Source organism: Pseudophryne corroboree, chromosome 2 (assembly GCF_028390025.1).
Source record: "Pseudophryne corroboree isolate aPseCor3 chromosome 2, aPseCor3.hap2, whole genome shotgun sequence".
NCBI classification, from domain to species: domain Eukaryota; kingdom Metazoa; phylum Chordata; class Amphibia; order Anura; family Myobatrachidae; genus Pseudophryne; species Pseudophryne corroboree.
In genome coordinates this window covers 299,074,642-299,097,732 of record NC_086445.1, presented here as the reverse complement: position 1 = coordinate 299,097,732, position 23,091 = coordinate 299,074,642, and the positions used below count along the sequence as shown (strand labels likewise).

The following is a 23,091-nucleotide window of genomic DNA, read 5'->3' as shown; positions in this document are numbered from 1 at the left end:
GGTCACTAATTTAGCCCTCCTGCAGCCATACCCTATGATTTCCAGAAAAACACTCAAATACAGTACCTATCACCCCTTTATACGAACAAGATGCCACACACTATTTTCACTTACTTTTTGGGGTCTGGGGCTGCTCCTCCAAGATGTGCAGTTCCTCTCTGCACACTGAGTACGCAGGGGCAGGAGGTGGAGCCGGCTCGGGGGAAGGCAGATACAAGGGAGTCAGGAGCAGCTGAGTGGCCAACAGCTTGTGGCAAACGGCGGCAGTTGAGAGAGCATGGAATGCTGGGCGGGCGCAGTGACTGGACCTTCCTGCCTATGGCCTTAAGAGGGGCCACAAAGCCCGGTCACCTAGGCTACAGGAGGAGGAGGTGCCTGCAATAGCTGCCTGGGGAGGAGGGAGAGGACAATGCTGCTGCCTGTCCGATCAGTACAGGCTGTCAGCTGTTGACTGTCAGATAAGCACAGCCAGAAATGCTTAAAGCAGTGGTTCTCAAACTGTGTGCCGTGGCACCCTGGGGTGCCTCAAGACACATTGCATGGGTGCCCTGGGTTGGTGGTCCAGGACCAATTCAAACTATTTATGGTCAATGTAATAAGCAAAATCAGTGCTGGTGGCTGTCAGTCATAAAATATGTAGACAAACAGAAGCAAATCCTGTCCCTCACCACACAATTGAAACTAAGAATGACATATAAACACAAGTTACTACTTAATATAATATTTCTTGCTAAATTTGACAATAAGAAATGTTTGGCTTAGGGGTGCCGTGAAAAAAATTCTAATACTCTAGAGTGCTTTGATTCAAAAACGTTTGGGAACCACTGGATTCAATGTACTGGCCCGCCACTGGGCCTCCTCTTCCGTCTCTGATTAGCCAGCATAGCAAGTTCCCCGTGCCCCCTCTAAGCTGGAGCCTGGGTCATGTGCCCCCTTAGTCCCCCCTTGTTGTGGCCATGAAGTGTGATGTGACACGAATCTTGCACTACTCATGTCCTGTAACCAAACATACTAAACTTGAAGCAACTACCAACAATTCAGCTGTTTGCATCTAAAATACAACTCCATTTGCAGGTGAGTTTGTCTAACAGGGAGGCAACTGGGCATTTACATGTAGGATTACTGCTCTATCTGTGTTTAGATGGAATTGCAGGCTATTCAGATTTTCGTGTATACAGACATTTGGGATAGGGTTTATGCAAGTCCAGCTTGTTAGTTACTGTATGAAGGCTGCTTTCACAAGCAGATGGATGGGGCAGTGTCACCACATACTGTACATGCACATAATCCTGAATACGGATGAACATCCGCTTTTCTTTCCATGACAGCAATGTGTGCCTCTCTGAAACAGGCCCTATATTAACTTCATTTTTGATGTCCTTCCATGCCAGAGTGTTGAAAACATAATATTACATATTTTTATAACATTGTATTATACATTAAGCATATTATTATACATGTATCAATAATTATCTCCATCAGACACCTATAAGGGCAAATGTTAACTAAACAATACATTTTGAATTGCTGTAAGTTTTGTTTAATGTGAGTTGCTGACCAAAAAAGGCAAACCCCCACATTATTCTTTCTGTGGCTGACTTTTATAATGAGAACTTCAGAATAGCGTTTTATTTTTGCAATTAAAAATTGGATTGATATGACATTTATTATTATTGTAATGCTGCTGTTGTAGTTTTATGTTTAAGCAGAAAGATATTGTTTTGCCATTATAGCTACATTTTTATTTTTTTAGCTAACACTTCAATATTACGCTACCTTTGTTTTGGGTAATAATAGTTTGGGTGATAGCACACCACATGGTAATATCACAGAAAGTCTTGAAACTAAGCTGGTGGAAAACATGAGCTGCTATTTACTAAATAGATTATACAGTACTAGATCGAAGAAGTGATTTTGCTCACTATATATAAAGCTATTACTTTGCTTATGATGCTAGCAGAGAACAATAGGAGAAATCAATACTTCATTTATCAGTGCTTGTCCTCACCTCACAAAAGACCAAATAAACACCATCAACATGCTGGTAACATCTATTGTGGAGAAAAACCCGCATAACACTTATATCATTGAAAGCTGAAAACACACAGTGATATATTCTACTAAAAGAAACATTGCCTCCTTAATCTTCCTCATAAATTTCCTTCTGAGTCTGATATTTCATGTACACAATTTTCATTTTCCTTTTATTCTGCCTTCAATATTGCAGTCATGCATTTGGGTAGTTTATCCTAGTGCTTTATCACACCATGCTTTTTAATTTTATTTGCTGGCTGTATACTATAACCACTGTAGTTTACAGCTGATCCACCTACAATAAATTATAATTGATGGCAATGATTAAAAAAAAAAAAACAATAATATTGAAAATGATGCCAATTGTATTTTGGTAATTAACAATTATATTCAGCAAATAATGAAACCGATAAATGCCTTGGCCTGATAATGTAGCTGAAATCCTTCCATGCATTCCTCCCTCGGCTGAGCATATCTCTGCTATATTATGCTACTTGGAAAATGAATCTGACTTCTAAGCCTAGTTGGATTGATAGAGGTATTGGTGCCCTTGCTAAATGATCTCATTCATCCACTCATCTATTCCAGTCACAATGCTTAGAATGCCCCACAGCTAGAAAGTAGCCCAACTCCTGGAGTTTAATACTAGTAAAGAGATAAAACCGAATCCGCTCATCTCTAAATTACAACATCTGTTTTTGCTAATTTCAGTTTCTATCAACATAATTAATAAGTGCACTGAGCATGTATCTTCATTTTTGTGCAAATATTAAACAGATGTTTTGACAGTACAGAATGTACTGCATTTTTTTCTTGGTGTCAAAACAAGCTGTTGAGCCTTTTGTTCTCTTGGCAGTAATTTACAAGTTCTAATTATGCACTGGGCAGAAAATGTGCACTAAACCAAAAAGGATACAATCCATTGGTACTGCAAGAACATTTTATATTAGAGCACAGTGATTAATAATATGCTTCCTATCTCTGCTGGGCAATATTTCCTGAATTTACATTTGATTATGTAGCCATGTTTAATGAGAAAGGGGGAGTAGGTCACTTTAGTTTTGCATAACTAGTAGTAGTAACTAAAGATCTGGACAGGAATATAAAACTCCACACAAACCAACATTATAAAAATCATTAATCCAATGTTACCCAGTCCAGTCACTCAGCATTTAGGATGAGTGGGGTGATGACAGAGTGCCTGTTTGGCTAGTTGACAGATGCAAAGTACAAAGATGGTTCTTTGACCATGTTTCAAAGTGATCTGATTGATATTGATTGAATCATACTCAGACAAGTGAGTTGTTTTGTGATAACACACAAAGGGCCATGCTGAGGTTGGTGCAGCTGCTGCCAGTGCCAGATTACCGAATAGGCAGAGTAGGCATCGGCCTATGTGCCCCGTGCCTTTTCGGGGGCCCCACAACAACCAATCAAAATTATATTGATTTACTCTTCAAAGAAAATTGCAATCAAGCTTTCTTAAATTGTTTCCAAAAGATAGAAAAAATGAATCAACTCAAAGAAACAAAAACTTCACATTAAAAGCCTATATTAATGTAATGTATCCATTAACAACTTTAAGATCATAAACTATAGACATCAGATTCACATTACAGTTTCCAGATCATAGACTGTTGATTGGTAAAATTAAAATCGTTTTAGGAGATAATTTGCAAGGGGGTCCTCGAGATTTTGACTGCCTAGGGGCCTCCACAGGGTTTAATCTGGCACTGACTGCTGCTGTCTTCCATGGCGCAAACCCAAGGGGGCATCATAGCTAGTGGCACCTGTGCCCAGCTCGTGGCACACTTTGAGAGACATCTGGTACAGAAAAGGATAACCTGGCTCCTCTTCCAGCTCCAGGCTCTCTTCTCGTAATGGTGCACGTGATGTAACATCATGACATTGTGTCGCTGATTGCGAAGAGCCATGAAGAAGAGCAACCTGCCTGAAGAATTGAAAAAGTAGAATTATAAGAATAGCATACTTAAAACAACAAAAATTCAGATAGTGCTTAGCTGTAAATCTACTACCCCATCACCTATCATCCATAAAATAAGTGTTTTGGTTGACTTATAAGATGGACATACAGTATAACCAGTAGGGCTAATAACTTTTCCATCTGGTATCCCTGGCTGACATATCGTAATACTCCTCCTACATTTTCTCTTTGTTTATGATCAGGGATTCCCTTTCCTTTCTAGCTCACCTCTTATCTAGTTTTTGTCTGCGTGGTTGCAGTTCTCTTGCCTTATTTGTTTATTTTACTAAAACCTATTAAGATATCAATGTTATACTACTGAATGAAATACATGGCAATTTTGTTTGATGGGTACTGGCTTCTCCTTTTTTACCTTTTTGCATTCGGTCTCCCCTCCTTCCTTTGCACTATTTCCACCACTGCCCCATGCACAAAATGGCTGTCCTGAATCTGAAGAGATTCAGGTCCTGCCGATCACAGTGACACTATTTACAAATGGCGTTGCAAATGAGCCAATCATGAGACAATCAGCGCAAGGCGGTGTGGGCCAGTCTGACAGCAGAGTAGGAGTGGAAAAGATCTCCTGAAGAAGAAAGAAGATGCAACAGGATGGGGAAGACCTGGGGGTATATTTACAAAGATTCGTGTTTTGGCTGTTTTGAAGGGTGTTTGAACTCGAATGGTATCGGATGCATTTTACTGCAACTTTTTGAATCCTGATACGAGCATTCACTAAGCTGCCGAGTTTTGCACAATCGTTTTTTCCGATGTCGATGTGATTCGTAATATCAGGCAGTGTTTTACGGGAGTGATGAGTAAAACACTGCCTGAAAAAACACAAGGAATCCCGGCCATATCTGTGAGATCCATGCAGGGCTTCATTGTGTACCTTAAAAAGTTGATTAAAGTCTTAAAAAATCTGGAAAAATTGCGTGGGGTCCCCCCTCCTAAGCACAACCAGCCTCGGGCTCTTTGAGCCAGTCCTGGTTGAAAAAATATGGAGAAAAAAATTACAGGGGTTCCCCCATATTTAATCAACCAGCACCGGGCTCTGCGCCTGGTCCTGGTTCCAAAAATACGGGGGACAAAAAGTGTAGGGGTCCCCCGTATTTCTGAAGCCAGCACCGGGCTCCACTAGCTGGGGAGATAATGCCACAGCCGAGGGACACTTTGATATCGGTCCCTGCGGCCGTGCCATTAAAACCCCAACTAGTCACCCCTGGCCGGGGTACCCTGGAGGAGTGGGGACCCTTTCAATAAAGGGGGCCCCCCCTCTAGCCACCCAAGGGCCAGGGGTGAAGCCCGAGACTGTCCCCCCATCCAAGAGCGGCGGATGGGGGCCTGATAGCCTTGTGTGAAATTGTGAATATTGTTTTTAGTAGCAGTACTACAAGTCCCAGCAAGCCTCCCCCACAAGCTGGTACTTGGAGAACCACAAGTACCAGCATGCGGTGGAAAACCGGGCCCGCTGGTACCTGTAGTACTACTACTAAAAAAATACCCCAATAAAAACAGGACACACACACCGTGACAGTACAACTTTATTACATACATGCACACCAACATACACACATACTTACCTATGTTCCCACGAGGCTCGGTCCTCTTCTCCATGTAGAATCCTAGGGGTACCTGTGAAAAAAATTATACTCACATAATCCAGTGAAGAATCCGACCTTTAAATAATCCACGTACTTGGCAAAAAAATACGGAAACCCGACCACGCACTGAAAGGGGTCCCATGTTTACACATGGGACCCCTTTCCCCGACTGCCAGAACCCCCCCTGACTCCTGTCAAAGAGGGTCCCTTCAGCCAATCAGGGAGCGCCACGTCGTGGCACCCTCCTGATTGGCTGTGTGCTCCTGTAGTGTCTGTCAGGCAGCACACGGCACAGATACAATGTAGCGCCTATGCACTCCATTGTAGCCAATGGTGGGAACTTTGCGGTCAGCGGTGAGGTTACTTTCGGTCAACCGCTGACCGCAAAGTTCCCACCATTGGCTACAATGGAGCGCATAGGCGCTACATTGTATCACTGCCGTGTGCTGCCTGACAGACACTACAGGAGCACACAGCCAATCAGGAGGGTGCCACGACGTGGCGCTCCCTGATTGGCTGAAGGGACCCTCTTTGACAGGAGTCAGGGGGGGTCCTGGCAGTCGGGGAAAGGGGTCCCATGTGTAAACATGGGACCCCTTTCAGTGCGTGGTCGGGTTTCCGTACTTTTTTTGCCAAGTACGTGGATTATTTAAAGGTCGGATTCTTCACTTGATTATGTGAGTATAATTTTTTTCACAGGTACCCCTAGGATTCTACATGGAGAAGAGGACCGAGCCTCGTGGGAACATAGGTAAGTATGTGTGTATGTTGGTGTGCATGTATGTAATAAAGTTGTACTGTTACGGTGTGTGTCCTGTTTTTATTGGGGTATTTTTTTAGTAGTAGTACTACAGGTACCAGTGGGCCCGGTTTTCCACCGCATGCTGGTACTTGTGGTTCTCCAAGTACCAGCTTGCGGGGGAGGCTTGCTGGGACTTGTAGTACTGCTACTAGAAACAATATTCACAATTTCACACAAGGCTATCAGCCCCCCATCCGCCGCCCTTGGATGGGGGGGGGCAGCCTCGGGCTTCACCCCTGGCCCTTGGGTGACTGGAGGGGGGGGACCCCTTGATTGAAGGGGTCCCCACTCCTCCAGGGTACCCCGGCCAGGGGTGACTAGTTGGGGTTTTAATGGCACGGCCGCAGGGACCTATATCAAAGTGTCCCCCGGCTGTGGCATTATCTCCCCAGCTAGTGGAGCCCGGTGCTGGTTTCAGAAATACGGGGGACCCCTACGCTTTTTGTCCCCCGTATTTTTGAAACCAGGACCAGGCGCAGAGCCCGGTGCTGGTTGATTAAATATGGGGGAACCCCTGTAATTTTTTTCTCCATATTTTTTCAACCAGGACCGGCTCAAAGAGCCCGAGGCTGGTTATGCTTAGGAGGGGGGACCCCACGCAATTTTTTTTCAGATTTTACACTAAACAGACCCTTTCCCATAGATAACCATGCACAGATCTCACTGATCCGTGCATGGTTATCCAAATTCGACTGGAAAAAGCAGGTCTATTTTATTGCTGCTTTTTTTAACGAATCGAAAAAAAACAGACCCGCACTTGAGCACTCAGAAACTAACACCCAAATACGAATGAATAGTGAATGCCCGTATTCTATGAAATAACAGCCGCGTTTGACCGATGGTCTATTCATTCGTATTTCTTAACGTTGTCATTCAAACCATTACGAATAGTCCAAACACTGCCGAGATTGGTGCTTAGTGAATTCCTGGATTGGGACTTAGTAGAAAAACACAAATCGGACAAACTCGGATTTTTAGTAAATACTGGCCCTGGTGGGAGTACATAGAAGTTGATGAAATAAAGAAAAGGGAAAAGATGGAAGAGAGAATGGAGAAGTCCTGGAAAAGTAGATGCCACTGTAAAAGAGCTTAACCTGGCCTCCATTACCCAGGTAAAGTTAGAAGAGCTGACACCCGGTGGAAGGTGAAGACACCGGAAGTCCCGGCCTATACATAAGAGCTTAACCAGAACACTGCTTTCCAGGTGAAGGTCAGCACCACAGATGTAAGAAGCCCTTTGGCAGTAAGAATTGGCCTTTCCCAGGGAACAGTAAATAGAATATGCTGGCTGAACCAGGATTGGTTCAGTTGAATATGCAGGAACTGGTAGGACCCTAGTGGGGACCTTGTACTTATTTTCTCTAAATTGAATTTTCATTGTCGGGAACTATACCCATTGCCATCACGAGCATTAGGTGCAAACCACAGAGATTAGCCTCCTTGTCAGGCAGACATAAAGAAGGGTAGGCTGTTTAGTAAATTAATCAGCCCTACTATTAGGTGGGCATTAGGCCCGTGGTACAGAAGGGCACTAGGCTCTGTATCTGTCACATCTGCCAATTGTTGGGATTATAGTATCAGCATGAAAGCGATTGGTAAGTGCAGTAAGGCCAGCATGTGGTTATTGTTTACTCACTGTGTGGTATTGTAGGGACATGATATTTATTCTGTAGTCAGGATGGTAAGGGTGGCACAGGTATAGGAATAGGGCTGTGGGTGGGCTGCTTTTTAACAGGATTACAGTATTTGCAGGTTACGGATCCATCCATCAAGGTGACAAGAGTACCCTCAGTTAGTGTAATCTGTATTCTGTAGTCATTCTCTTTGTCGGGTGATTCCAGTAGTTGCAGCCTGGTGCTTGGCATCGGGGTGTGGCTAAGTTTAAGGCAAAAAGTGCTAATGATGACTCTCCACTGAACCCAGTGAAGGTCACCTGGACTAAGGGCCTGATTCAGAGATGGCCGTTAATGCAACTGTAAGTGCGATTTTCTCTGCGTCGCCCACTGGAGCTACTCATTTGCAATTGTGTACACATTCACAGCCTATATGCAAGAACAAGAAACATCGGGCTTAAGAGTAGCCCTATGGATATGCAAACTGTACACACCAACGATGCAGGTGTAAGAGCTTGCAGTTGACGACAGATGCATGCACCGAAAATGGAAATGCGTTTTTGCCACCACTCCCAGTTACACCTCCAAACGGTCACTTCCTATCAATCACTCTGAGACTAAATCCTCATTGTGAGTGGGATCGCAGCAGCACCTGTGCAAAATGATCAAGGCACATGCGTAGTCTGCCAATAGTTGTTCAGTAGCGTGCAACATTGGCATTGCATCCATCTCTGAATCAGGCCTTAGCTCATCTGCCTTCCATTGCAAGGCCCGGATCCCTCCAACAACATTACCGCATTCCGACCTGCGTTTCAGGACCATCACTCATCGGTGGCCTGAAGGTGAAAGTGAGTGGAGCAAGGTAAGCATCTGGCTACACCTGCACAGCAGCAGGCTTGCATCATGACATTTGCACCACTCACTGATCCGTGTGGAACTTTAGTCAGATTCCCGCAGAGCTGAAGAGACATCCCCTTAACATGTTTATAGGCATACTGGGATTGAGATTGTTGAGTCAACCCATTTATTGAGTGAAACTGGAGACAGAAAGCCTTAGTGTAATGACCAAGCCTGGCTCTCTGAGCCCATAACCTGTGCAATGCCCTGTGTCTAGTAAGAGGGACTTGGGACAGTGTTGAAAACTCAGCAGTTAAGCTGCTAAAAGGACTATAAAACAATGAGAATGAGGAAAATTCAGAGGTGTGGAGACTAACAAGGTACAGGTTATTATCAGGGACCTCTGCATGGGCTTAGTGGCTGACACCAAGCGGTTTCAGTTCCCCAAACGAGTTTGACAATGAAGAAGCATGGGTGCTAAAAACAATAATGAAGTCAGTAGTGGTAAGGCACGAATAGTATCAGACACCGTTGTACCTCTGTGTGGTATAACTGGTGGTATCGAAGCATGAGGCACCATAGTATAAGAGGATGGTATACTGTAACTGGTAGCACTGGAATCACAAGGAATAAAGATACCACTGGAAAGTATAATTAATAATACTGCAGACAAGAATCACCATGATGCTAGAGCAAAGTATAACCGATAATTCTGGAGGTATGGAGGCACTGGAATACAGAACACTGAATTCCACATAAAAGCACAATGGTCTAAATGAAGTTCTAGCATCTGATACCGCTTTCAGATCGCAATGCCGGGTCCCACTCGGGAATTGGAAGCGGGTCATTTCCGGGTGGGACCCGGTATTGGACCTACACACTGCAATCCCGACCCAGCAATATGCTGGGTCGGGTTGCCATCCGGGGGTGGGGAAGGAGCCGGCATCGGGGGCGGGGGTGGATGCGGCGCTGCGAGAGGACATCATCACCGTGCCACCTCTACCTATGCAGTGAACAGGTACCGAGTCGCTTCGACCCGGGTAACCCATTCACACTGCGCCTGACCCGGTAATTACTCGGGAATAACCCTTCTTATTACCCGGGTTGAATTACCGTGTCAGGCGACCCAGGAATTCATTCATGGCCCCTTTCACACCGCACAGAGACCGAGACCGGTGTCAACCTGGCAATATAGGGGTCAAAACCGGGTTATTTGTGCTTCGTGAAAGGGGTATGAGAGAGGTATTCTGTAGTCTATAGTACATATGAGGAAGGGGGTAATTGAAAATGGGGCCATGTGACTAAAGCTTCAAAAGGGTTGTGCGCCTATGATTGACTAAATCGGTGCCTCCCAGATCCTCGCAGACCTGCTCCACGACCGCAGTAAGTGTACCGGAAGGTCTTGCGTATGACAGAGACTATCCCCAAGAAGTGTCATCTTTTATTTATAACCTATGAGACACTATGATTATTTAATTGCAATTTACCCAACGTGTCCAGATAGAAAAGTACATGTACATTCACAATCCAAAATGAGAACACTGTACTAATAATAAGTGTTATAACACAGACATGAAAGGTAATTCTTCATTTTCTAGAATTGTTTTCAGGGGATTTATATCTCAGTTCAGATTTATATATAGAATAATTACTAGGCTGAATAAAAGGCTTAAAACCCCCAGATGGAAGTATTAACAATGTTTTAGCGCTTATCCAATTGACCTTAAGTAGATTTGTTCATATAACTTGGGAATAATAAATACCACACTTCAATTACATTTAAAAGCTGAGTGTTAAAGATTGTAACAATGCTTTATTAGGCTGCTGAACTATAAAGTACAAGAGTACAGTAGCAATGATGAACAAAATAACACATTGTCCAAGTATGTACATTCTGAGCTACACTATAGTTCCTGTTCTCTGCTTTGGCTCTATTAAACTTAGGGCAGTCAGCCAGCATAAATCGAGGGCTGGAAAAAGAAAAAAAAACAAGAGCTATTTGTCTCCCTTCTGCAAGTGAGTTAAACTTTAGCGCATTTTAGTAAGGTCAAAAGATTTTCATTTTAACTGTTCTTACTACTTGAATAATGCATAACAAGTTCACGCAATCTTACACAAAGGCAATGTAAGTACGTTTGCTGTGGTACTGTTAAACTTTGAAAATTAAACATAATTATTGTCATACATTTTCACTGTAGTTCTCACATTCTGGGTTAAATACAGTTACCATTTGCTAATAGAGTTCACCTAGATGACGATCATGTAGATGAAAGAGCACAGTGTTTTGGAACAAAGGGGGAGAGAGTTATTGAGGTCCTGTAAATGAAAAAGAAAAGATAATTTTCATCTGTGTAAAGTGGCAAATACTTTGTGCAAGCTGTGCATGGTTTTACTATTCACATTTTATCTAATTCATGCAGATATTAAAGCAGTGGTCCACTATAGGATAACCTTTCTCAGTAAATGATGCACCCCCTACTTACACACACACACACACACACACACACACACACACACACACACACACACACACACACACATATCTACATATTCATAAGCAAACGCAAAACACTGAAAAGTAACTACTATATTCTGAGATAATGCAAACGTGGTCATCTACTTCAGATGGTGGGGATCGAGCTAAGGGGTTGGGTATGACATATCAACAGTCATAATGTTCGCACTGACCATGTTGACATTCACGATGTAAACAGTGATGAAATGTTGACATTTAGAATGGTCACTTAACTTCTCCTGGTGCATGCAGGAGCTCCAGTGTGTCACCTTCGGGTCACTGATCCTCCGGCATTCTGGTAAGTACAGATCGTAAACATGCTCTCTGATCCGGCACCTAGCCATCCTACGGGAGTACACAGAGACGCTCCTATTGCACGCGTGTCCCAGACCCTTGCGTAGGCGCGCCTCGGCGGGCGCACTGCAGCACAGTTGGAGCTACAATTAGCGTTGCTCCATCTGTATGTCTCCACTAACCCTAATTCCTAACCCCCCCACCTGCAGCCTAGACCTAATCTCCCCATACAGCTTAACCCCAATGTCGACAATTCACCTGGCAACGTTCTAGGAATGTCGATTTTGCCTGTCAACAGTTTACTATTGTCAATATAACTGTCACCATCATGGTATCACTATGAATAATTACATTGTTACTGTCAACATTTTGACTCCAACTCGAGCTAAGAGTTATCACAAGCAAGAGTCTCTCTGAGTATGACAGCTAGATACTTTGGGCTTCATGCTGACTTAGTACCATGCCAATGGCGTATTGTTTATTGGATTTATTCACCCTGCTTGCTCCCAGAAAAGTGGGAGCAAGCAGGGTGAATAAGAGCCTCCCCTCCAGATATGCAACTTAATTAGACTTGGGTGCTTTGCCTATGCTTCCCTAGATAGGAGCATCTTTTGAAGGTACCTGAGGCCTGGTGTAAAGATATGTGACGATGATGTTTATACAAGCAACACTTTCTAGTGGCTTCTGATTGCCTGTTTTGCATCATTTCAGCAGACTATACTTTACTCTTTCAAGTCACAGCTATGTTATTCTAAGTTGTGAATATCTAAATGCCTTTCAGATTTGTCATTTCTTTCTGGACTACTTTAAGACAGAAGATTCCAATCGTATTTTTGAATAGTAAATGACACCTGTAGGCAGTGTCGGACTGGGGCATGATGGGAGCACCGAAGGCATGCAGTGATAAGGGCCCATGCTGAGAGGCTTGGCTAACCATTAGCAAGTGCATGGTGTGAGCCCCTTGATAAATATCTAATAAATATTGCTAGTGCATGCATAACAATGTACCAGATTAAGAATAGCAATGCACTGTAGAAAAAACACCATAGTCCTGTGCAGTATAATGTACAGATGTGTCGCTTTACATCTTTGCCCGTGAGGCGGCGTTCGCATTGCGGTCTGAAGAAACGCCATTCCGTGGAATTCGCAGGTGCGTGCGTACGCATGCTCCTGTATATGCTTCATACTCGCGGGAGCTTAACGGTGGCAGCGGCCCGGCAGCGGGAGTAACAGGCTCCCACTGCCGGGTATACACAGACGGGTGTTGGGAGACAAATGGCCTAATTCAGACCTGATCGTTCGCTAGGGGTTTTTTGCGCTGCTGCGAGCAGATAGTCGCCGCCCACAGGGGAGTGTATTTTTTCTTTGCAAGTGTACGAACGCTTGTGCAGCCGAGCGGTACAAAAAAGTTTTGTGCAGTTTCTGCGTTGCCCAGGACTTACTCTGCCGCTGCGATCACTTCAGCCTGTCCGGGGCCGGAATTGACGTCAGACACCCGCCCTGCAAACGCTCGGACACGCCTGCATTTTTCCAAACACTCCCAGAAAACGGTCAGTTGACACCCACAAACGCCCTCTTCCTGTCAATCTCCTTGCGATTATATATATATATATATATATATTCAAACCAGAGGCGGCACTCAGAATAAGTAGAGGCAGACACCAGCAGTTGATAGCCGCCTCTGGTTTGACTGTAGTATGGGACATCTTGGAAGGCACCAGGTAAAGCTACCAATTGAAAGATCGGCGTGTTGCCTTTATGATTATATATATATATATATATATATATATATATATATATATGTATGTATATATAAAGCATAAAATATAGGAAGGGGCATCACAGCATGGGCTTTCACTGGGGTCAGTTTTGCCATACCCCTTCCCCATGAGGCACGTGCCTTATGTACCTACTGGAAATATGATGGGGGGATGGGGGGGGGGGGCAACGATTCTCTCTCTGGCGCAGGTCACCAAAAAGTCTAGTTATGGCTTTCACCACCACCACCGCCACGTTAGGCGGGGATACTCCGAGATACTTTTGTAGGTCTAATGGTAAACAGAGCAAATAAAAAAATATTTTGCTCCTTAAAAACTGTTCTTTAAAATTCTGGAAATACACAGAAATAAGGTTAGTGTGAAAGCAAGGTTAAACCTCAATATGACTGTGTTAAATAGTATGTGCACGTACGTACGCATGCGCGCACACACACACACACACACACTCTCTCTCTCTCTCTCTCTCTCTCAATGACTGGGGACCTGGAGCCACTTAGGCCCCTGAAGCTTTAGGGGCTATGATAGTGTGAAGTACATTTTAGATGCTTTTTAACACTCTTGCCACCAACTGAGACTACAGTCTTAGGTCACTTAAACAGCCATCTGTGTCACTCACAACTTATTATTTTTCTATCACTCTGGGTTTTTTTTTACAGGGTCCCCAAGTCTTTGTCACTTGGGTGCCCCATGTTTTGTTTTTTGCAACTCTGTTTATCCTCTGTGCTTGAGTCTTTTCTTACCTCTATGGTGGTTTCTCTGCAATATGGGATTTCTGAAGATATTGAACCTCCCCAGGCAGACAAAGGGGAACATGTGCTAAGCAATGATAAAAGTGGAGAAGTGAGCCAGTGGAGAAGTTGCCCTTGGCAACAAATCAGCTGCTCTGTATACTTTTATAGTATTCAAATGATATATGTTACGTCAATGAGTCTTCAGCCGGTATTCAGTATGCATATAGGAGATCATGTGGTACGGAAGCCACCTGTTTGCATAGGAATAACATGTCCTCTTCATACAAAAGAGATTCAACCAGATAATACAGATATGACAAGCCCCATCTTTGCTGCAAGCCTCAGCAATCAAGGGGCATTTGCAGCGATTAGCGTGCCCTCGAATGTGCTCGGCCACTGTGCACGCAATTCCTCGATCTATAGGATTGTATGGTGCGTATTCTACCCGGCAAACGGGTCACAGGCTGGGGCTAATCGCAAACATGATGCATTAGAAGCTGCAATCGATTCGCAGCAAAGATATAGTACTTAGCAATAGAAGTTTTGGGGAAGGGCAAAATTTAATCTTCCCTGATGAACTTCCCTAATCAAACATTCAGGAGAGACACCATTCTCCAACATCTCTCCAGTGTCATTCCTCCCTGTATCTTTCCAGCTCCCCCCTATCCTATGACTCATCAGCATCACCCCCCCCATGTTACACTACCATCGCTCCCCTGCATCTCACTAGTGCCACCCCCACCTGAGTCTCTTCATCATCACCCCATATGAATTTCTCCAACCTTATCCCCCATGTGTCTCACCAGCTTCATTCCCATCTGTGTCTCCAGCCTCATCTCTGCCTGCGTCTCTCCTGCCTCATCTCTCCAGCTTCACCCCCCATGTCTCTACAACCTCACCACTGCTTCTCTCCAGTCTCACCCCTACATCTCTCTAGTCTTTCCTCCATTTCTCCAGACTCATTCACACCTGTTTGCCTCTAGCCTCATCCCTGCCTGTCTCTCCAACCTCATCCTCCTTGCATCTCCCCAGCCCCATCATCGTGCCCTGTGACTGACCTCACCCCCATTTTATGTATGTATTGATTGTATGCCTCAATCACTGAGCAGCCCTCACATTATATGTATATTTTTACTTATTTGTTGGAGTACACACAGCTCTTCACTCACTGCTGCAGAAGTAGATTTTGTTGTCCTTCTTTCCACTGTTGGCCTGTCCCTGTCATCTGACTCAGTCAACTCTGGTATCCCCTCTACTGTGTGATCCGACATCTGCGCTGGTCCTACTCTGCTGCCCTGGCCTCTGTGCACCTTGAAAAAGTTACAATTTGCAGAGAAACACATTGAGGATACGGCTATACCACCTACTGCCAGTCTTATGCATCACACTGTCTGCCAGCTATCATGGATTGCTCTTATGGATTTGCTGCCCCGCTCCAGGACCATTTGCAGAGCACTTTTTATCTTAGAAAGGGTTAATTATCCAGCGATATTGCTCCCTACAGAGATAGAGCATTAGCTGGTTCTGCTAACATCAGACTCCGGTTGGGAGTCACGACCTCTGGACGTTATTCCCTGCATGACATGCTCAGCGTCATATCCAGCACCCGGAACATTGGTGAGTGGTGGCCGCGTTCGAGTCTGATGGGACTTTTGTGAAGAGAGTCTCCGTGACATCTTCAACTTTGTTACATATATTGGGGCCCTTTTATCTTTTGCATATTGCTTATTACAGCTCACAGTGGTTATCATCCTCTGACATATTAAGAACGGCATATAAAGTTAGGACTTTAATCCAATGAGGCTTTTTTATTTTCTGTATGCATAGCATCATTAGTGATATTTATATGTGATTGTCATTTATTATTTTTTGTTTCCCTTTTCTATATTTTTGCTATCTCCTGTTCACATACACAACATATCAATTCTAAACATGTCTCTTACAGATTTTGATTCAGCTTTACTCTGTCTTATAATAGAAGGATTCAGACTCCATTTTTGTAGAGTCTATTTTGAAGTAGTGTATTTAGTTCAGATTTATATTTTTCTTTGCTGTCAGTGTTTACAAATAATATTTTGTCAAGTGTTTGCCCTTGATAGTAGCTCACATTTTTCAAAGGATGACTTGTTCTGAAAGTGTCTGGAAGTAGAAAGATTGTCTTTTTATATGTTAGGCTTTGGAACGTTGGTTTTTCCAACAGAATAAAAAACCCACACATTTCAAGGAACAGTCAACAAATGTATCCAAAGAGCCACCCACGTGATTTATACAATAATGTGCTCATTAATATTTCTACACCTTCTTCATTATTTTTTTAAGACAAGTACATATAATAGGTTTAGCAATTAATCTCCACCATGATACATACAATAATTTTACAGATCTTTTCTGCAGTATTTAAAACAGTACCTAACCACCGCCTCCCATTCCTATTACCCCAGTCTGTGTAAAGCAGCTAAACCTGACCAAAGTCCTGCGCGCGATCGCAAAAAAAGGTTCACTTTTTGTGCATTTCAACTTGTCACCCTGCGGGTGGGAGGGTGGGGACAAGCTGAAATACATATGCCAATGGCCATCATGCCCGAACAGAGCTACAATTGAATAGCTCCATTTGGGCTCCATCTAGTGGCTGCTGGTGGACAAACAATTGAATTCCAACCATTAAGTAGGTCTCTCTGGGGGGCTAGGGCTGGCCAGGATGATGTAACCAAACCCCAAGGATCTTGGAGGCCATGCCCCATCAGCATAAATGGCACACTGCCACACTGGGTTTTGCTCCCCACTAGTACCAGGCCCTGACCAAAATCATACCATGCTTATTTCATTTCAATGAAACGTAAACAAAAACTGTTCATATATGCCTAGAAGAGTATTATTATTTTTCTTTGATTGCAAACAGGTATATACGTGCAAAAGGAGAAATGCCTAATTTACTATACTTTAGGATGGTGTATGATGGGGAAAAAGTTAATACTTCATTTTTCAAATTAATAAAAATTAACATCTGTAAGTTTACAGTAAAGTATCCACATGAACAGAATGATGGCCACACTCAGCTAAAAATCGTCATAGATAACCAGTTTTCTTCAAATCTCTGATTTTGGTGGCAGTTTTCTCTATTTAAGTCTGTTATTTGGTATGGAGAATGAACTAAAATGAAAACAGTATTAGTTAATATAGGGGGTCATTCCAAACCGTTTGCACGCAGCAGTTTGTCGCTGTGGGTCTGGAATGCGCATGCGTGGCGGGCGCACAGCGCATGCGCATGCGCGGCGGGTGCACAGCGCTCGCGTGTCATTGCCCGGCGACAAGGGTCGCTGAGTTACGTTGCATCCTACGAAGAAAGCGGTCGCAGAGCTGACCGCAAGAAGATTGACAAGGCGTTCCTGGGCGGATCCAGACCGTTGGCTGACGTTTTCGGGGAGTGGTAAGGAAAACGCAGGCGTGTCCAGGAGAACGGAGGGCGGATGTCTGACGTCAAAGCCGGCTCCAGCATCGCAGAGATCGTCGCACAGGGTAAGTATGTCCAGTGCTAGTCATGTTCTGCTTGAAATTTTTTTAGCTTAGCAGGGCTGCACAAGCGATCGCAGCCCTGCTAAGCTAAAATACACTCCCCCATAGGCGTGGACTAGTTGATCGCAGCAGCAGCAAAAAGTTGCTGGCTGCGATCAAGTCAGAATGACCACCATTGTGTGATATTATCAAAGTTAGCATCTCCAACATGTTTGCGTTAGGACACAAGGAGACATATGTATAGGGCTCACTCTGCTTCCTCCATTGTGTAAGGCAGTTAGGCATAATCCATTGCTTGAACAAGTTAGAGAACACAACTATGCAGTTGTCTAATTCTATTCTAACACATTTTCTTTGTCATTTTTAAATAGACTTTGTTTTTATACATATTAATATAACACTTCATGAGAGAAAACACACTGCTTGCAATATAAAATTATTTCTTGCTGACAGTTTCACTCAGACACATGACCCTAGTCATCCGGCTGATTAAAACTGACTGAATCTCAGACACATTAAGACACTGGATAATCTAGAGGAGCACTATGGCAGGTTCTCTAATGCTGTGATATTCAAATAAGTCCACAAAGTTAAAATATACTAATTTAGTACATAAAATTATATAAAACAATGACATTGAACATGAGACAGATGTCACAATAGAATCCTGATAACACTACCCTGCAGCTGGCCAGCTTAGATAGCACCTGTCATATATTATAAATGTGCAATATTAGTCCATCCTACTGCTGTTCTGTAGGATTCAGAATCAATCTCAGAAACATTATTTTAATTCCAATTGTGAGTAGCCATTTACTTTTTGAGAGCCGCTGTGACACTTTCTCTGATGTTAGGCTCATAATGTGACATGTGCCTAATTATTATTATTATTATTATTATTATTATTATTATTATTTCACTGCATAATGGCCTCTACACTTGCAGGGAGGAAGCAATCTGTAGGAAGTTAATGTGTACCAGGTGAAGACCTCAATGAATGTGGTAGTTATCCTTCTTTTACCATTTGGAGTTCAAGTCAATTTGCCATCATTACTACCCCACTGCTCCACCCAGACTAGTGAGGTACCAGGCGAGGTTCATGCGCATCCAAAAAGCCCTTGTTAATATTAACAGGTCTAGAGACGTAATTCATTGCTCTTACTCATTTGGTCTTTCCTCCCTGGTGATGGTGCTACACACCGAAAAGACATTTGACAGGGTGTCTTGGAAAATAATGAAGAAACCCATCATCACAATAGTTTTGATGGTCATTTTCTCACAAGAATTGAATCTCTTTATTACAACCCCACTGTGTCCATTTTAGCTAATGCCTCATTTTCTATTCGTAACGGTACAAGATATTGACATAAATGGTTGAACCCCTGGCTTCTTGTGTGTGCAGATTGGTTTATACAATGTCATTGTATGCAGATGATATCTTGTTGACAATTACAAATATGATGATCACTCTCTCAATGTATTGATGGATATTGCTTTCTATAGTATGGTTTTTAATTCAATCTAGATAAAACCAAAATTTTAGACCTTTACCACAATGCCTCAGCGTGCTCCTAACCACTAGTTATAATTTAAAATAGTAGAAGCAGCAGGTTTATTTAACAAGAGACTAGGAGGTTTATTTACTAAATGACGATGTTTCGTCTTTTTTTATTGATTCTGTGTTTAAGTGTCTAATGGGTCTATTCAATTGAAGTCGGAACTGCCGTCTAGTCAGAAAGATGGCAGTTTCCGACTTTTTTAGGTCGAATCATGATTCAACCTATTCAATGGGGCTGCTGTTTTTCCGACTTGTCGCCAACTCCCACAAATTGAATACTGCATTGTCGGATCCTCTCCGTCGGAATGGAGCCAACACGCATTGAATTGACTCCTAAATCACACATTTACCAACAGATGATTTTTGACATTGTTTAAAAAAAATGGCAAGAATCATCTGTTAGTATTAGTGGAATTTAGACCCTGAAATACAAAATCGACCAACCATTGATCAAGCATCGTCCAAAAATTAACCCAGAACGATTTTTAGTAAATGTACTCCGAAATCCCACATTTACTAACAGATGATTTGACATATTTTGTTTTTTGTTTTAAAGGATGTCAAAAATCATCTGTTAGTAAATGTATGATTTGGACCGTGAAACACAAAATCGATCAAAAATCAACATAACAAAAAAATATCGATCAACATCGACCAAAATCGACTTTTAGTACTGTAAATATACACTTGGAAGTAATTGTACTCTGCAAATTATCTGGAGTTATTTCATACCATAGTGTAGGATACTGCCATATGCAGCTCACATTTATTCATTTTATGAACAGGTCAAGCAAATGCTATTGAAATGAAACGTTTTACCCTGGCTTCTTTATGTTTTGTAGACCCTCCCAATCCGTGTCCCATCCAAAGAATTAAGGGGGTTATTCAGACCTGATTCCTCTTGTGCGAATTTGCGGAGGTCTGTGATCAGATAGCTGCCACCCAGACAGAGTAAAATCCTGCTCCGTGCAAGTCTGCGTACAGCTTGCGAAAATCTCTGCGATTGCCGGTCAGCTGCAAATCCTTTCACAACTCACTCACCATTGAAATTATTTTTCCAGTTTGTGCATAGCCCAAAACCTACTCCTACAGTGCAATAGAATCAGGCTGATTGTGGCCGGAGCTGACATCACACACCCTCCTTGAAAACGCTTGGCCACGCCTTCATTTTTCCTGACACTCCCAGAAAATGGCCATTTACCACCCCCAAACGCCGGCTTCCTGTCAATCAACTTGCATACGACTAGCGATAAAAAAAGTCAATGTATTTTTTCACTGTTTGGCCTCATGCATGCGTAGTATGATCCGTATGCATGTGCAGTCGATTGATAATCGGCTAGCTTGCGAATTCACAGCGAACAGCGATCATGTCTGAATAACCCCCTAAAATTCCCTCAGCGTAAGACTTCACAATCTATATGGGCAGGAAAACATCTGTAAGTAAAAATACATATTCAATATAAAGTAGCAAATGGAAACTGATCATGGAGTCCCCAACCTACAACGCTATTTTCATGCTGCTCAACTCACTCAAGTAGTATTATTGCACTGTAATTTTCCCTGTAGAGCAGGGCTGGCCAAACCGGTCCTCGAGATCTACCAACAGTTCATGTTTTCCAGGCCTCCTGGAGACCTGTAGAATTGTCAGTTAGGAATGAATGCAGCACATTAATTATTAATGACTACACCTGTGCACTAGCTAGGTGGGCTGGAAAATGTGAACTGTTGGTAGATCTCGAGGACTGGTTTGGCCAGCTCTACTGTAGAGTATGGTTAAGAATCTGAGATTTCCTTCAGTCTGTCTCTTTGTGTTATCTGGTTTGAATCCCAGCTTCTTATATACATCTAATATTTAAACTAGTGATGTGCACCGGACATTTTTCGGGTTTTGTGTTTTGGTTTTGGATTCGGTTCCACGGCCGTGTTTTGGATTCGGACGCGTTTTGGCAAAACCTCCCTAAAAATTTTTTGGCGGATTTGGTTGTGTTTTGGATTTGGGTGGTTTTTTTTACAAAAACCCCTCAAAAACAGCTTAAATCATAGAATTTGGGGGTCATTTTGATCCCATAGTATTATTAACCTAAATAACCATAATTTCCACTCATTTCCAGTCTATTCTGAACACCTCACACCTCACAATATTATTTTTAGTCCTAAAATTTGCACCGAGGTCGCTGGATGACTAAGCTAAGCGACCCAAGTGGCCGACACAAACACTTGGCCCATCTAGGAGTGGCACTGCAATGTCAGACAGGATGGCAGATTAAAAAAATAGTCCCCAAACAGCACATGATGCAAAGAAAAAAAGAGGCGCAATGAGGAAGCTGTGTGACTAAGCTAAGCGACCCAAGTGGCCGACACAAACACCTGGCCCATCTAGGAGTGGCACTGCAGTGTCAGACAGGATGGCACTTCAAAAAATAGTCCCCAAACAGCACATGATGCAAAGAAAAATGAAAGAAAAAAGAGGTGCAAGATGGAATTGTCCTTGGGCCCTCCCACCCACCCTTATGTTGTATAAACAGGACATGCACACTTTAACAAACCCATCATTTCAGCGACAGGGTCTGCCACATGACTGTGACTGAAATGACTGGCTGGTTTGGGCCCCCACCAAAAAAGAAGCAATCAATCTCTCCTTGCACAAACTGGCTCTACAGAGGCAAGATGTCCACCTCCTCCTCATCCTTAGATTGCTCACCCCTTTCACTGTGTACATCCCCCTCCTCACAGATTATTAATTTGTCCCCACTGGAATCCACCATCTCAGGTCCTTTTGTAGTTTCTGGAGGCAATTGCTGGTGAATGTCTCCACGGAGGAATTGATTATAATTCATTTTGATGAACATCATCTTCTCCACATTTTCTGGAAGTAACCTCGTACGCCGATTGCTGAGAAGGTGAGCGGCTGCACTAAACACTCTATCGGAGTACACACTGGAGGGGGGGGGGGGGGGGCAACTTAGGTAAAATAAAGCCAGTTTGTGCAAGGGCCTCCAAATTGCCTCTTTTTCCTGCCAGTATACGTACGGACTGTCTGACATGCCTACTTGGATGCGGTCACTCATATAATCCTCCACCATTCTTACAATGGTGACAGAATCATATGCAGTGACAGTAGACGACATGTCAGTAATCGTTGGCAGGTCCTTCAGTCTGGACCAGATGTCAGCACTCGCTCCAGACTGCCCTGCATCACCGCCAGCAGGTGGGCTCGGAATACTTAGCCATAGACACAGATGTAGGTAGAGCAGTGGCTTACTGTACCGTACTGCTATGTATTATAAACTGGTGGTCAGCAAAATTATGCACTGTCCTCCTACTATTTATACACCGCACAACAACTAAAATGCACCACAGGTATGGATGGATAGTATACTTGACGACACAGAGGTAGGTAGAGCAGTGGCCTACTGTACTGTACTGCTATATATTATATACTGGCGGTCAGCAAAATTATGCACTGTCCTCCTACTATATATACACTGCATCACTTAAATGCACCACAGGGATGGATGGATAGTATACTTGACGACACAGAGGTAGGTAGAGCAGTGGCCTGCTGTACCGTACTGCTATATATTATATACTGGTGGTCAGCAAAATTATGCACTGTCCTCCTACTATATGTACACCACACAACAACTAAAACGCACCACAGGTATGGATGGATAGAATACTTGACGACACAGAGGTAGGTAGAGCAGTTGCCTACTGTACCGTACTGCTATATATTATATACTGGTGGTCGGCAAAATTATGCACTGTCCTCCTACTATATATACACTGCACCACTTAAATGCACCACAGGGATGGATGGATAGTATACTT

The 23,091-nt window shown here is 43.3% G+C and overlaps 1 long non-coding RNA gene across 1 annotated transcript; it reads right to left on the bottom strand.

Annotated features, from left to right (window-relative positions):
* Positions 1 to 3,569: 3,569 nt before the first annotated feature.
* LOC135050746 (uncharacterized) lies at positions 3,570 to 11,189 on the bottom strand. The gene is made up of 2 exons (XR_010241784.1): positions 11,119 to 11,189; positions 3,570 to 3,985 (listed from the first exon to the last, which is right to left on the bottom strand). It is a non-coding gene; the product is annotated as an uncharacterized LOC135050746 (long non-coding RNA).
* Positions 11,190 to 23,091: the final 11,902 nt, after the last annotated feature.